Source organism: Nomascus leucogenys, chromosome 5 (assembly GCF_006542625.1).
Source record: "Nomascus leucogenys isolate Asia chromosome 5, Asia_NLE_v1, whole genome shotgun sequence".
Taxonomy (NCBI): domain Eukaryota; kingdom Metazoa; phylum Chordata; class Mammalia; order Primates; family Hylobatidae; genus Nomascus; species Nomascus leucogenys.
The window spans coordinates 76,688,695-76,705,236 of NC_044385.1; the positions used below are offsets into that span (position 1 = coordinate 76,688,695).

The 16,542-nt window shown below is 41.8% G+C and overlaps 1 protein-coding gene and 1 long non-coding RNA gene across 2 annotated transcripts in view; one reads left to right on the forward strand and one right to left on the reverse strand.

Moving 5' to 3' along the window:
• Positions 1-15,148, forward strand: part of LOC100598481 (leukemia-associated protein 1) — a 434,950-nt gene extending 419,802 nt beyond the window's left edge. Inside the window, exon 6 of the transcript XR_004030176.1 lies at positions 14,950-15,148. The gene's annotated coding sequence lies outside the window, so the exon portion shown is untranslated. The remainder of the gene's footprint in view (positions 1-14,949) is intronic.
• Positions 8,017-14,533, reverse strand: LOC115835194. The gene is made up of 3 exons (XR_004030177.1): positions 14,363-14,533; positions 13,054-13,109; positions 8,017-8,522 (listed from the first exon to the last, which is right to left on the reverse strand). It is a non-coding gene; the product is annotated as an uncharacterized LOC115835194 (long non-coding RNA).
• Positions 15,149-16,542: the final 1,394 nt, after the last annotated feature.

Sequence of the window (16,542 nt, forward strand, 5' to 3'; positions counted from 1 at the left end):
TTTGAAGCCTTTTTTCATATCATTAGCTGCAACTCCCAAAGGTTAAAAATAATGATTAAGTAAAATCTTTACACGGATTCCTCTGCTCCCTGGAGGGGACACTGGGCAGTGTCAAAACTGCCAGACAAGCCAAGCTGTGACAATAGTGACTTAGCTTGCGACTCTTAGGGTTGTCCAAATGATTATGTTCTGGTGGGGAGGAACGTGAAAGGGGGCTGAAGAGAACAGTGCAAGACACAAATTTGGTTTGGGGTTTGGCGAGGATCAAGATTTTTAAAATGGCTCGTGTGCTGAATTCGTTTTTGTTTTTTTTTTTTTTTCTTGCTGTCTTGGAGTAACGATCACATAAACATACTCTGAGTTTATTTTCTGTGAAATAGTTGCAGTTCACCTTTGAGCTGATGAGCATCTGCACCTAGAAAACCATAAAAAATGGAAGAGTTTACAACAGGTTGTGAGTTGGCACAACCAGGCATGGGAGGAGAAAGCACTTAGGACAAGTAAATATTTTACAGCACCTATATTTTCAGACTGTCGCTGCTTCCAAGGCCAGCCTCCTCTCGCTCCTGGCTCACTGCTCCTTTCCCTTTTCTTGTGGCTTTCTGTCTTCTTATTTTTTTAATCTCAAAGTTAATATTTCCATTTAATTCTACCTGCTTCCTCCAGTAGTTAACATGCTAGTTAGCTATTTAAACATTTTATAGATTTCTCTGAGCTTGTCATAATTATTTTCTTGGCTGAGCCTTCTGGAGTCATTCCATGTCAGGAGACAGTCTGAAATAGAAAGATGGCAACTTTAGGGTGGGTGCAGCTGGGTTACACCTGTTGCTAAACAAAACAGGATTTATGAAAACATAAACAAAAACAAGCAAAGCAAATCAGAAAAAAAAGACAGTAAGCAGCCTGCCCTGGTAAATTGCATGCTTCTTTTACTGTTTTCCTCTTTGTGTGAGAGATTTGTTTGGGTTTTGGATGGGATACTTCAATGCACAACCTCTGTAATCCTCGATGAATTCAGTTAGGGTGAAGCAAATCATACCAAGAGGAGGCTCCTAAGTCAGACAAAATGATTATTTTTTTTTTTGGCGCTAAGGGGTGTTTGAATTTTGACAGCTTGTTGTTCCACATTTTAACAATGGAAGCTATGATGGAACAAAACATATTTCTAGACATTGTTGCTTTTTATTTTTAGTGTAGGGTTAAGTGTTAGTGTTAAACATTTTTGAAAATAAATAAATTTTCTCAATTTTTATAATGCTGAAAAATTAATGACCATATGGTAAAATACTCTGACTGTGAGTGGAATGCAAGGCATCAAAGGACATTGCCTAATGGAGGTGGGCGTAGTTTTCCTTGACTCCATAAAGGATTTTAAAATCCAACTGGGCTTAATGTTCCATCTAAATCAGCATTCCATGGCATCATGTCAGTTCACCATAAAAATTAGAGAAAGTTTCTATTGATCAAGAAAGAAAGAGAGAAAGAAAGAAAGAGAAAGAGAAAAAAGAAAAGGAAGAAAGAAAGGGAAGGAAGAAAGAAAGGAAGGAAGGAGGGAAGGAAGGAAGGGAGGGAGGGAGGAAGGGAGGAAGGGAGGAAGGGAGGAAGGAAGGAGAGAGAAAAGAGACATAATTGCTCTATTGTGAAGATTAATCAGCTTTATAAAGGAATAAAAATATTTTGTAGGTATGTGGTAAAGATTCTTACGTGAGAGTTTCCCACTTTCTGCTGGAGTGTATAGACCGCTTAAGGTAGTCACATCAGAAAAGGGTGAGAACTTTGCCCTTGGACAAGAAGATTTTCTTTGCACTTTTTTCAAGAGGCCGAGTTTTTCAGGGGCCTATGACAAAAGTCTGGAGGTAATGAGAAAAGATGCAAACGTGATGATTAGAAAGCTGGTTCTCAGTGTTTGTTTAGTGAATATTAGATTGAGCTTTTCCAGCGTTTAACTCTTGAAGTTAAGAGTTAAGAGTGGTAAGGGGAGCACTGAGTGCTGATTCAAAGGCCAGATAGCATTTTGCAGCTGTGGGGCTACACACTGGGCCCTGGCCAATGCACCTCATCCCTGCTCTTGCTGGATTTTAACAGGCACCACAGGACCCTTGGCTGTTTAGGCAGCCAACTTTGCTAAATTGCTTCATGGTTTCTATGATGTGAGCTGAAGTCCACCACAGCTAGGTTGGCATCTTTGCATTCATTTCCTTCATGTCCCATTGTAAGTTAAGTCATAAACTGGTACTTCAGACAGTAAAAAGATGGTTCCCTGCCATGCATACTTTGATCTCACTCTGGTGGGAATCATTCCCTTGCCTTATAACTGGCATCTGAACTGATGATACCAACTTTGTAAATGTTTTAAATTTTTGTGGTAAAAAACACATAACATAAAATTTACCATCTTAACCATTTCTAAGTGTACAGTTCAGTAGTGTTAAGTATGTTCATATTGTGCAGCCGATCTCCAAAACTTTTTCATCTTGCAAATCTAAAACTGTATACCTCTTAAACTACAATTCTCCATTCTCCCCTTCCCCCAGCCCTGGCAACTACCTTTTTACCTTCTGTTTCTGTGAATTTGACCACTCTAGATAACTTTTAAGTGGAATTATACAGTATTTTTCTTTTTGTAATTGGTTTACTTCACTTTGCTTAACGTCATCAAGATTCATCCATGTTGTAGCATGTGTCAGAATTTCCTTCCTTTTAAAGCCTGGACAATATTCCTTTGTATGGATAGGCCACATGTTGTTCATTCATTCCTTGAGGGATACTTGGTTGCTTCTACATCCAATTCTATATTTTAGTATTCAACATAATCTGAGGGGTGATATTGTTCTATTAATATTTCTATAACTATTTGTCCCGTGACCTCAATTGTTAATAATTGTTGATATGAGGCACCTTTGCCCTCCCAAAATCCCTTTACTAATGTTAAGACAGAGTATCAAACTTGAAATAAGGCAGTAGAATAGCCTCAGTTTTCACTGTCTCGTAAGAGCATTTTCTAAAAGACCCATCCAAAGATGACCTGATTGTCTAGGGGAATGTATCTTATTTGACATACTATTTGTTACTAATTAAGGCTCAGACTCTATGAGATGACATGCTAATTTGTAGGATTTTATTCAGTAGTGATGCAAGTGATTTTGGTCTGGTAAAAAAAAAAAAAAAAGGATGACTTTAAAGGTTATACTTTTATTGCCAAGTGTAGTATTAACTAGTGTTCTGTCTAATCTAGCAATCTTATTCCAACATTCATTCTCAGATGCCTGCATATATTTAGTTTCTCAAATGCTCTTTGCACTGGTTTTATCATTCTGCTCATTACCTCATTAATGAATTACATAAATATTTGCCACATGCTCATGTTTATATGCAAGCCATAGTTATAACTTTAAAAAATTATGTTTTGAATTTCTTTCCTGCCAGAGCAGCCAGCATAAATAACTGCATTCTTTATTTCAGTGAAGTTTTTGTTGCTAAGCCATAGAGGGGCCAGGTGATGTCAGAACAGTTAAGCATGAGGCCTACACTAGGAGAAAGTAGAAAATGGCTTTCTGCTAAATATAATCATAGAATAAGTTCTTTTTGTTTTTTTGAAAGAAGACTGACCAACAACACAACGACAAATTTAGCTTATAAATATGTTCAAGCATTTTAATCTAATACAAGGACAAAGTAAACCTCTGTGTTGATATTTGGGCCGAAAACTGTCAGCCTCCTCAACTCAACTATGCAAACATCAGGCCAGGAGGCTGCAGAGACCTCAAGGTGTGTTTCCCAAAAGGCATAGTAGGGAGGCTGGCTACACTCACATAGATCTGCAGTTGCAACAGAGGATATAAAAAAATAAATAAAAGGCAAAGTTCCCATAAACTCTGCATTTTCATACCCACCTGCAGCCAAACCTTCTTAATGTGGAGATGTGCCCGTTTCTTGCAAAGGGTTTACTATTATGGTTCTGCTCTGTGCTGGAAAAGTGCAAATGACTGTGGACAGCACTCCAATAAACAGTCCCTGCTGATTCTTTTCAACTCAGGGGCATGTGTGTGTGCACGTGTGTGTGTGTGTGTGCATGCCTGTCTGTGTGGGGGGTGTTACTATACCATACAGACACAGAGCCTGGCATTTTAAGTGTCCCAGAGATCAATTTATTCAATATCTAGTGAAGAGAGGTAGCTCATTTAAAGGGTTAGTCCCTAAAGATTAGGAACTTATTCTCAAGGATGAAGGTAATATATCTTGGTTGCCTTCTAATTCCCAGGTATTCCTCAAAGACAGACCAGCATGAATTAATGAATGCCTCTCTGAATTCTGCAAAATTTGTTTTTTCTTTTGCCCCATGTGAGAGTGAATGTTAAGATAAATGGTTATTTCTAGACTAAAATTAAAGGAAGTTGAGAAAAGCAAATGATGTATTTCAGTGAGTTAGTAGAAGGCCAGAGGGAATTCTGTTAAAAGCCTCCCCTACAGCTTAATCATTGTCACATTGCAAACTCTACCTTGATGAAAAGAAAAATTTTAAACTATGGCCTCCCTTAATTTTCTCCATCTATGTGTGGGAGCTCTCCTCTGTGAGTTCATCTGTTTGAATTTGACTCTGAATGATTCAATCAGCCAGTGTTGCACCATAATTTGGTAGCCCTTTGGCTAAATGCAGAGGGTTGGTGGTCTCACCCTGGGTATATGCAGACATCTCCCTGGCATTGTTACATTACCCTGTGGAGTCAGGGGATGACAGATGAAGAAAATTTCTCTGCTGAAGTTAGTGAGGCCCCCTCCATTTCTAGGAAATCCTTCTTAATTTTGTTCTTATAATTTAACGAATCTCTGCTTTTCATGCAATCTTTGTATTTAGGGTCATTCCAGTCTTTTAAACAAAATTGGTATACAGCTTTTTATGTGGGGTAGTGTTTTCAATTTTCACACTGATGCCATCATATTTCAGGAATAACCACAAGTGGTTAATTCTGTAATTCTTCCAGACATTTTATTTTAAACTTTAAACCTGACGAAACCATGGTCAGTATCAATAAATGTTTATTGAGTGTCAACTGGGTATGAGCCCTGTCCCTGGCACTTTAACAAGTCTGCTCTGAGAGGTCTGGGTTTCCAAGATGTTCCATTACCTGGTTTAGGAGTCAGATATTTCCCTCAAAGAGGTATTCGTTGTTTCCTGAGTTTTAAAATTATTTTAAGTTCCCAGTTTTTAAAGCCATTATCTGTAAGACAAGAGTGCCCAGTAGTTTTCGTTTACTAGGAGCTTATTGTGAGCTAGAAACTGTAGTTAGTCAAGTGTTTTACATGCATTTTTAAATTTTAATCCCCATACCAATCTACTGAGTTGGCGCCCTATTCTTCTGAATCCCGTTTTAGAGGTGAGAGCACTGAGGTTTGCTGAGAACGTGCCATCAGCTCCAGTGACACAGCCAGTGTGGAATCCAGTTTGAATCTGGGCATGTCTGACTCCACAGCCTCTCTGCTACATCACGTGCAGTCTGCTTTTTGATGGCCTTCTGTTATAATTCCTCCTTGGTGCCCTGATATTTCAGAAGTTATATGTCATTTAGTTACACATTTCAAACCTTAGGAAACCAGGTCTGCATCAACATTTACTAAGTATTGACTGGCTCTGCACTTAATATTTTACACGTCCGTTTTGCATGGACAGGATGTCCAGATTATTTCATTAGCTCATTATTTTGGTCATATGTATTTCTGAAGGGGACTATAATAATGAAAACTAGCTTAAATTCCCATTCAGGCTATTTCATTTAAAGATGAGAACAGCTGGCAGTTTCAATTCCTCAAGTGTTGAAAAACTGTGGAAAAGAAAAACCCCAAACCAGCTTGTTAACAAATGGCTTAGCGAATGAATCGGCGGGATTGTGTTCTCTCTGGCCCTTTCTGGATGTCTTCTGTGTGTCTCCACAATCTGGGTGCAGTGTGATGCGTTGCTCCACGGAGAAACCACAGTTGAAAGAATAAAGAGGGATGACAGAATAAACAGAATAAACCCTGAGTGTGGGGGAAGCTTTGCAAGTCAGGCTCCTTTCACTCACATGCCTGGCCTTCTGGGAATGGGCCCAAAGTTTTCTCTTTGGGAACTGGTGTAAACGGCTTATTGCAGCCAGTTTGTTTGGTTTCTCATTGACTGGTGCAGGGTCCTGGGCAGGCACTAGCAGAATGAGGCTGCCTTTGGGGGAGCCTTGCAAACTGGGCACTGGTCAGTAAACAAACACATGCACAAATGTGCTGAGGAAAGTGGGGACCCGGCACGGCACACACGCATGAACACACCCACAGACTGAGGGAGATGATCTAATGGAGAAGAAAAGAATTTATTGTTGTTGATCATTATGGATTCCACCTCCAATTCAATGACACATTTTTCTAAAAAGATTTCCATCTTTTTGTTTTTGTTTTTATTTTTATTTTTAGTTCTGGGTACGTGTACAGGATGTGCAGGTTTGTTACATAGGTAAACATGTGCCATGGTGGTTTGCTGCACCCATCAACCCATCACATGGATGTTAAGCCCAGCATGTATTAGCTATTTGTCCTAATGCTCCCCGTCCCCAACCACATCTGACAACAGGCCCCGGTGTGTGTTGTTCCCTTCCTTGTGTCCATGTGTTCTCATTGTTCAGCTCCCACTTACAAGTGAGAACATGCAGTGTTTGGTTTTCTATTTCTGCGTTAGTTTGCTGAGGATAATGGCTTCCAGCTTCATCTGTGTCCCTGCAAAGGACATGATCTATTTCCTTTTTTGGCTGCATAGGATTCCATGGTGTATATGTACCACATTTTCTTTATCCAGTGTATCACTGATGGGCATTTGGGTTGATTCCATGTCTTTGCTATCGTGAACAGTGCAGCAATGAACATACGCGTGCATGTATCTTTGTAATAAAATGATTTATATTCCTTTGGGTATATACCCAGTAATGGGATTGCTGGGTCAAATGGTATTTCTGGTTCTAGATCTTTGAGGAATCACCACACCATCTTCCACAATGGTTAAAGTAATTTACATTCCCACCAACGGTGTAAAAGCGTTCCTAAGATTTCCATTTTATGTTTGTCAAGTACTCTCCTTGGAGGAAGACTAAAGGCACACACTGTCCATAAGAACTGAACAATTAGTGCTGTTAAGTAAGTTGGGTTGAGATTGTGCAAGACAGGGAAATCGAAGAGGCAGTTGATGAAAGTTGTGAAAGGAAAATGGCAGAAGAAATCTTGCATGCCCATGATGCGGGCACTTAGCAGTGGAAATAGCAAAAAGAGGGACCCGTTCTACAGCGGAACTGCCTTTTTCAATAGTGCTATTGGGACCTGGGCTCATGTTCTTGCTGAGAAGAGCTACTAATATTAACTGGGAGTGAGGTGAGCCTTAAAGTCCTTGTCTGTGCAGCCCTGTGTTCTGTGCCCTTTCCAGATGGTTCAAGAAGTTTGTAGAACTTATTCATAATTCGTGTAGCAAAACAGCTGCATTTTGGGGCCTTGATAGTAATATCACAGAGTTGTGCTGGAGGAGAGTCAAAGACAGGGACATATGTGTCATCTGGGCTGCTTTGGAGATCTCAGGACTGTGACAGGACAGTGACACTGGCCCGCAACCATAGACCACCAGTGTGCACTTATAACCTGGGCTCAGACAGATATGCTGACTCCCAAGATGGCTGTGTATTGTGTTAATGGCACATAATTCAGCCCCTCACTGAGGGCTGGAAATCTAACCATGGACTGTATGTGCGCTCAGTCCTGGAACTCCCTGTCTGAAAGTGCAAAAATGCCTGTTTTGGTGTTTGTTCATTTGCAGTAGTCGGATGAGCCTCTGTCCTCTGGGTCTCTGTTGCCTTCTTCGTGTCCTGTGTCTCCACACTGCTCCTCTTCAAGTGCCATCTGTGAGACTCAGGGTGATCCCCTGACATTTACGGTCCTTAGCAGTAGGGTTTTCCCTAGTGGTAAATGGGAGAGAGTCCTGATTTCTAGTCACCAGGAAGCAGAAGTATGGCTGAGAGACACTGAAACTCAAGGTCAAGTCTTGCAGGAAAGGAATAGAATAGCAAGTTGAGCCCTGGCTGATTCAGAGTCCTTTATACTATTGAGATGTACACATTTTTTGGATTATATCACCTGAAAAAGCATGAGGTTTCCACCATGACATTGATTTTCTTGGACTTGAAACCCAGAATATTGAGAATGTGGCTGTTAACCAAAGCCTCCTGAACTGAAGGAGGTTTTTTCTTGTACAGTGTGTGAAAGCAGAGAGGAGCTGTTCATTGTAGCCTTTGAAGATCACCCCTTAATTTCCCCCTGTGTTCTTACTCTTTAACGATGTGCTTCACTCTTCTTTGGAGGGGAGTCTCCTCTGTGCTGTTTGAGATCAGTACTTCCTACTGCCTTTATGATGGCCTTAGAGAAGTTCTCCTGCTGGATCTAGATGGATCTCACATTATGAAAGGAGCAACAGAACCCTGTAGGAAGGCCAGGGCTCTATTTATTTACATTTGAGGTGGTGGCTGTGGAGGAGGAAGATTCAAAACACACGAAGTTATGTATGAATTATGACGTGATATGTTCAGCTTTTAGCTCTCTACTGGGCAGCACTTCAAAGTTTGTTTCAATGGATTTTCTTCAGGGGGCCACACCAGCATCCTCCAAATGGGAGTCTGAGGATGCTTCCCATCTTACATCACTCACAGATCACTGCCAGAGCAACAAGAAACAAAAACCCTAACAATTTACAGTTCACCCTCTTTGATGTAAGGTGCAGTGGGGACACGAAGCCCAGGCCTCTGAGTAGGATGTAGTTGGATTGGCACAGAAAGCAAACTCTTCTTTCTTTCCTCAAGGAGAAGGAAAACTACACTAGCAAATTAAAAATATTAGCAAGCTGTACTCAGATACATTTAGCTTGATTTGGGTCAAGGTGGGGGAAGGGAAGAGTAAGGAATTCAAACAGCCTGTGCCAAGGATTTGCTGAACATGTTCTTTAAAAAAATGCTGATGGGCATTAAATTAAGTAACAACTGCAGATTACACAAGGGTAAACACTGCTGCTAATGTTTGACTAAAAGCTAACTGAGGGCTCTAAGTGACTCCAGTTAATTTATAGATCACGCCAGTAACAGCCCCAGGGGACTGGGGCTGCTGAAGGTGGGAGATTCGTTTTATAGCCAGAAGCCACGTTTTTAATTTTAGAAAAAGAAAACTAAAGCTGTAGGAACTGATTTAGAAACTTCAGAGGGAGAGAGAGAAAAAGAGAGGGAGAGAGGGGAGGGAGGAAAGAGAGAAAGAAAGAGAGAGAGAGAGGTGTAGGGGGAATGAATTGAATGTCTTTGCTGAGCTTGGGATAGAAAAGTGGCTAAGAAAAAAACAGAAAGAAACACATCTAACTTTAAATAACTCTTTCAGGAGGAGACAGCATGCTAGGATCAAGAGTTAACTATTCCTGTAGGGTAGGGGTCTTAAATTCAAGACTGTGCCAGGGGCTCCATCAACCCCAAATGAAAGAGTATAAACTGCCTTATGTTATCAAATAAAATTGATTTAATTTTGCAACATTTAGCTTCAAGTTAAAATTTAAATGTATGGTTGTACAGTAAATGATTTTAAAATTATAGTCCCTCCAGCATAACCTCTCTTGGCACAATTTTAAATGCTTTTTAAATGGGATGTGTAGTTTATTTAGTACATAGCAGTTGATGTCCTTAGATTGGGTTTTCATCATGTATTTTAGTTTACTGAGGCTAGGATGACCATAACTGCCTAACAATTCAATGGAACGGAATGGGCTACTTCAGTACTTTTTACTGCATTTTTCCATATAATATCTAAAAGTCACCCTGCAACACACACAGGCTATGTTTATGAAAGCAAGGCTTTAACTCTTGCATTTTACTAGGTTTGAATAATTTTCTTAAGAAGGCAAAAAATGTTTGCAAATTTGCACCATGACGTCAGCACGTCGTTGTGAAGGAGGTAGGACTGGCCTGTACTTCAGGGATGGAGTCCTGTCCATTTGGTGTTTGCAAACCTTGAGGATCCTCGTGGAAGCCCAGTAACTACAAAGACCCTTGTTTCTTCCCAAGTTTCTATCTCCTCTCAGGCAAGGGCAAACATATCTGCTTTGCTAGGCCAGTCTTTAGTTTAATCTTAGAGTCTCAATAACAAAAAGTGGTAAGGTCTGGATAACATAGTTATCCATTTCTGTGTTTGCCCAGATGAAACTTCAAAAATGCTAAAAATACTAGAGCAATTTCTCTTAATTGCCCTGGATTATCAGGCTGGAGAAATGGATTGGGCGGGTATGTTCTAGTCTATTAAATCTTGTGCTAACTTTACTGATACCAGCTCTTGGACTCTGGCAGCCTATTCTGCTTTTCAGCGTTCTCCAGGGATGCTCCTAGCATGTTGGAAACCAAACTCCCTATCTGCAGAGACAGCCCTAACACCAAAACTTATGCTTTGCTAGAGAAGCCAGAAGAGAAGAATAATGCTGTTGCAGCCTCTCTGACTCAGTTGACTCACTTTATGACTTTTACTGTCAGATCCCAAACTTGATGGCTGACCTGACTGAGGTCACCAACCCCATAGGACTATTTTAAAACTTTGAAAATCACAAGGCATTTTCAGTTCTTGCCACTTATGAGTTTGTGCAAATATTCTGATGAGTGATCCTTGAAGATACATTGCCTCTAAATATGAAGGTGTGCCAAGCTCTGGCGAAACCGAAAAAAAAAAAGTGGCACTTCAGAGTGACCAGAATCAGTAGACATTGTTTATTACCCTTATCCTCCACGCTTGATATTAAAAACAAAGTCTAGGAACACCCAGGCCTGCCAGGTCAGTTTATTTGTGAACATTGAGGAATGTCTAAAGGGCATTAAGCTTTCACGTATGGAAATGCTTTCTAATTCAAATAACGCACTGTAATTTTTTTAAAAGTGACATGAATTGATGATTGTAGATACCGTCATAATGTATGACCAAATAACATGATTATAATGATGTGGCATTTCCTTTCCTTGTCTTTAACAAAACATATGGCTTTAGGTTACATTTATCTGGCTTTTGGTTCTTCTACTTTAACTTGAAAGATGAAATTTATGCAATTTCTCAAGATCCCAAATCACAAAGTTGGGTAATGGCAAATGGTATCCTAATAACAACAATAATGGCTGGATTTTATTGTGTAGCTGTTCAGTGACTGCTCTAAACAACAACCCTAGAGGGCAGGTGCTATTGTTATTCCATTGCAAGTTTAGGAAGTGAGGCACAGAGAGACGTCAGGCATCCACAGTCACACAGCAGTTGATACAGGAGCGCAGATTCAGCCACACTGCCTGTTTTTATCTAGTTTTGGGCTCTGCCAGTGAGAGGAAATGTCACCACTCTTTATTTCCAGGATCAAAGTGCATATGCACACTATATTAGCTCCACCGGACTCTGTAATCTAACTTATTTTGGCATGGTAGACCCTTCACGTTAGAGTGGAGGAAGAGGGACTGGATTTATTCTCCATTATGCCTGAAGAATCCATCTCCTCCTACAATTTAGAACACACATTTTGTTTTTTAAGAGTGGACTATTTTATTGAAAAACAATAGTAGCTACACTTAGTTTACTATCAATACATGTCAGAAATTTTTTGAAGTACTTTCCATTTCTTTTTCATTTTATTCTCACACTATGAAGTAGACAGTATTATCATCTCCATGTTATAGATGGGTATACTGAAACACAGATGAGTCATGTCACTTACTTCAAATTGTCTAGTCAGAGGGACACAGAGATGGGCTCACGTCCGGGTAGCCAGGTCCCATGGTCCATGCTCTTAACGCTACACTACCTTTCCAATGAGTTGATAACTAGTCAGGTGATTTGAGGGTTAGCAATAAAATGATTTGGACTGAGTTCTATCACAGCTGATAGAATTGCAGAATTGGCCATTTTATCATTAACAAGAGCAGTGCTGCCCCCCGTTTCTGCCAGTGTCATCGCAGAACATTCCAGAAGAAAGGTCCTAGGAGGATCTACAGAGGCTTGTGTTGTTCTCCCAGCATCTCAGACTGTGTGGTATCTAACTCTTACTTCTCTTTTCTATACCTTGGTTCTCCTGCCTCAGAATAATAAGCCCAATAACAATAGCCTCTTTTTATTTGTGGTGTTTTCCAGTTTACAAAGCGATTTCTCACATTAGGTGATGTGAACCTCACTATGGTTCCATAGGGTGTATTCAATCTTCATTGTATTGATAAGGAAACTGTAGTTCAGAAACACCCAAGGCCACAAAACTGGTCAAAATGGGCTGGACTTAAAACCTGGCTTTATAGCCAGATGCGGTGGCTCATGCCTGTAATCCCAGCACTTTGGGAGGCCAAGGTGGGTGGATCACGAGGTCAGGAGATCGAGACCATCCTGGCTAACATGGTGAAACCCTGTCTCTACTAAAAATACAAAAAATTAGCTGGGTGTGGTGGCAGGCGCCTGTAGTTCCAGCTACTCAGGAGGCTGAGTCAGGAGAATGGCGTGAACCCGGGAGGTGGAGCTTGCAGTGACCCAAGATCGTGCCACTGCACTCCAGCCTGGGCCACAGAGCAAGACTCCATCTCAAAAAAACAAAACAAAACAAAACAAAAACAAACAAAAAACAAACAAACAAAAACCCCTGGCTTTATAATCTCCTATCCCCTATCCCTGTTCCCAAATCCTTCTGCAGTGAGAAATAACCTCTTGTAGCAGCCATTTCAGTGGGAGTCAAGGCACTTCACGAAACTGTCTCCTTGTTCCTTGGAACAAGTCTCTATGAAGTGGTCCAAGCAGCCACCAGAAGTGGCTGGAGACCACCCACATATGCTGCCCATGCTGCATTTTATGCCTGAATTAACTTGCCATGTAGACATCTTACTGTAGTGGTTGAGGATATTGGAACTACTTAGATGAAAGAACACCTAAGCCCCTGGTGGGCTTCTGTTAAACTGTGTAGGTCCATAGCACAGATAGGGCAGCAATGACAGTACTCTGTGCAGAGGAGAAAAGTATGCTTACAGTAAACGGGGCCTTGGCGTCCACCTCTCACAGATGGAGAGAAGTGTTGCTTTTTCCTAGAGAAAAGAAATGAACAAGACCTGTTGATAGTGAATGAGTTGGGTCCCCATGCTCCCCTTTCTGTACTATGCCCTTCAGGTGGGATGCTGGCACAGGGAGGATTAGAAGTTTGGCCTACTTACTCATTCCAACTTATAGCTCACAAGGATGGAGCTTAGCTGGAGGCTGAATGCTGGAACCCCACCAGAGCATTTCAGAATAGCCTAGGCCATTTCCACAGGTCTGAATCTGTGACCTAGGGGCAGGCTCTTAGAACAACATATTCTCATATAATGTGACTGGCTGGCTCTAAGGTGTCCCTAAAAAAAGCTAACATCCCGTGCTCTAATCAGGCAGAAAGGAGTGAGAGGAGGAAGAGAGAGGAACCTGGAGAAAAAAAAATGCAATAAAGGCCTGTAAAAGGAAAACTCATAAAGCCCTTCTCTAAAGAGCCTTTAAGATGGAGTTTACCAGCAAGGTACTAGCAGACACATACGAGCAGGTTAACATCCCTAAAATAAAGCAGGAGCCAGTAATAACAGGGTCGGGCAACAGAAAGCTACAGCTGGTAAGGAAGTCAGCAGCACCGCACCATTAGATACAGCAATTACTTTAGATACAGGGTGGGGTCCCAGCTCTGCAGCACACACTCTCAGGCTGGAGAAACAGGCTCTGCTTCTGGGAAAGCATTCTCCACCCTGGGGTACAGATCCCTGGAGCCTTAAGAAGGCATTGCAGAAAAATTAAACATTATCTCGTCTGAGTCCCCTAGGCTGGGTTAGAAGTTGCTTGCCTGATTATTGCGTGCAGCTGGAATGATCTTGGTGCAGGGAGGGATCTGGGCTGAGGAGGATGGGCTGAGAGGGGAGAGGGGAGGGGGGACCCGCACGCACGCGCACTGTAGCAGAAGCTGCAACTTCGCCGGTTGCAGGGCTGTTGTGAGATAGGGTGCTTGCTACCGTGACTGGGGCCCCAACTTGCAGATCTGCTTTTCATCACTTACCCTCTCTTGGTGGTTTGGGCATGCACTTCTTTGGGGGAACAAACAAAATTTTAAAAGTTCCTGAGTTTGGCAGCAGCAGCCAATCACTTTCCTCCCTATTACCCTCCTCTCTTTTTTCTAAAGTAGTCAAATGCCAGCTTCTATTTCACTAGTTTCTATTTCTGTGAAAAACATTTCAGAACTGCTTTCCTCATCCCTCCCACTAAAAATCAAGCATCCCATCCCCCGCCCTCCTGTTCTGTGCAGGAAGGGTTGGCCCACACTCACCTGATGTGTTCCCTCCTCAGTCCTGGCCAGCACCAGGTGTTTGCTGCCATCAGATGATGTTCTGCCCTGGCAAGCACATGTTTTTAAATGACTCTGCAGTACCCAGGCTTAAAAAAACAAATGCACCCAGACGAAGTTCCAGCGCCCTATGGGGATACACTGAAATTCTCTGGCCTTGCTGAGCTGGGCTTTGGCTTCGAGTCTCCTCTCAGGCAGACCTGGATACGTCTTCATTCATGTGCCTATTTTAGTCATTGCAAAATCCTTTATAATAATTCCAAACGTGAAATGTGCACAGGAGGACTCTAGTTTGGAGCACGGGCTTTGGGGTCAGAACCTCAGCTTGAATTTTGATGCAATGTATCCGTATAGGTAAATCTTTTTCACCTCTGTGCCAACAGTTTTCCCATCTACGGCAGCAACACCTGTTGGTATAGGGTTCTTGTCAGAATTGAATGAGATAAATGTGATGTATTTAGCCAGTTCCTGGTACATAGACAAATATTAGTTCAATAAAGTTTTGCTAGTATTATCATTTCCTTGTTTTTTCCAAAAAGTAGCTAATCTGAGCACACATCTGTTTATAGGAGGAGGTCTGATGGCTGGGAGGACGGGAAGAAAGAACCCACGATGAAGCAAAAGTCATGTTTAACTCTGTCCTCACCATTCCTCTCCTGGGCCTGTCCTAAACTGGAAGCTAGGGGAGGATGGAGTGCTGGAATGCTGCAGAAGTCTCATGGGAGGGTGCCTGGTGTTCACCACATGTGTACACTGTTGCACGACCAGGTTGGCACTTTGCATGTGGGAAACGATCAGAGAATGGTGGGGGATGCCTAAGAGGCATCACTGGAATCCTACGGTACCATAGACCAGAGCCTTCCCTTCCCTTCCTCTCCCACAGATGAAAATTTGAATGCTGGGGCTCAGTGGAACACCTGAAGGAAGCTGGTGAGGCAGATGTCCCACTATGCCTTCCAAGTGTCATGCAACCAGTTCATGCCTGACAGCATCTCTGCCGGTGGACTCTGTGAGTCAGCAAATCTACAGAGCAGAGAGCCACAAGTGGGGACAGATGTGATCAAATGCCATTTAAATCAGTGATTCTCAACCCAGGAGTTGTCATGGCACTGGCCTTGAGTGAGCTGGACCAAGGGAAGTGGTAGAATTCCCCATGAAGGACCAAGTGAGCAGATAGAAGTTTCTCCATTTTAACTTTTTCTGAGTCAATGTAAAAAACACCTAGTGCCTTTTTCTGTACATAGTGCTAAGCAATTTGCCAAGTAAGTAAACAGTTAACGAGGGCATATTCACAGACTAAAAAAAAGAAAACCTGATGAAATAAATAAGGCAATTTCTTTGTGTAGCATACAATTCAGATATTTTGTGCTTGAGATAAAGTGGCCCTACCTGATCAGCTGCAGACTTTGGTGGATAGTAGAGTTGGTGTGCTTGTGGGTTTGGATTTAAGCCTACACAAATGTGCTTTTCTCCCACCTATTTTGAACCTTGCATGTCTCCAGGATAAGAATTAACATAAGCTATAAATATTCTTCCAGGACTAGTTATTAACCGTGAATGTTGAGAGGCCTTGACATATAAAATGTTATATATAGGCCCAAGAGTAGATCAGAGAGTTATCTATCTACTTCAAGTTGAGACTCAGAGTTTTCATTAAACTCTGCAGTCTCACAGTATTTCCAGTCATTTCAGGGCAGACGAAAGTTCCGTAGTATATCTTTTTAATGTGGCAGGCCTCGAGGGTGGATTGAGTTAGGCAATTTATCCCCTTTTATGCCCTATATTCACATACAACACTCCAGTGGGGTAACATAAAACCACAGATAGGTTTCTTTACAGTGGCATTTAAGGGAACTAGGAAAGCAGTCCAAATCACGTGGAGAAAGCTGGGGAAAGAAGTATCAGAGGAGAAAGGGGACCTTAGCAGAAATGACAAAAGTGAAAAACCTTCCTAACTGCTTCAGACATGATGCTTAAAATTGAGTTTCTTTGGCAACTTATAATTTTCTGAAGCTGGTTCTCAGCCTCAGATCCTCCCCCAAGGTTTTTATGTTGTATTTTGACTCAGTAGGAGCAATCCAGTCCCAGACCTTCCGGCTCTCACCAGTACACCACAGGCTCACGCCATCCAGCAATCAGATGACAGGAGGAGGAGAGGTTCA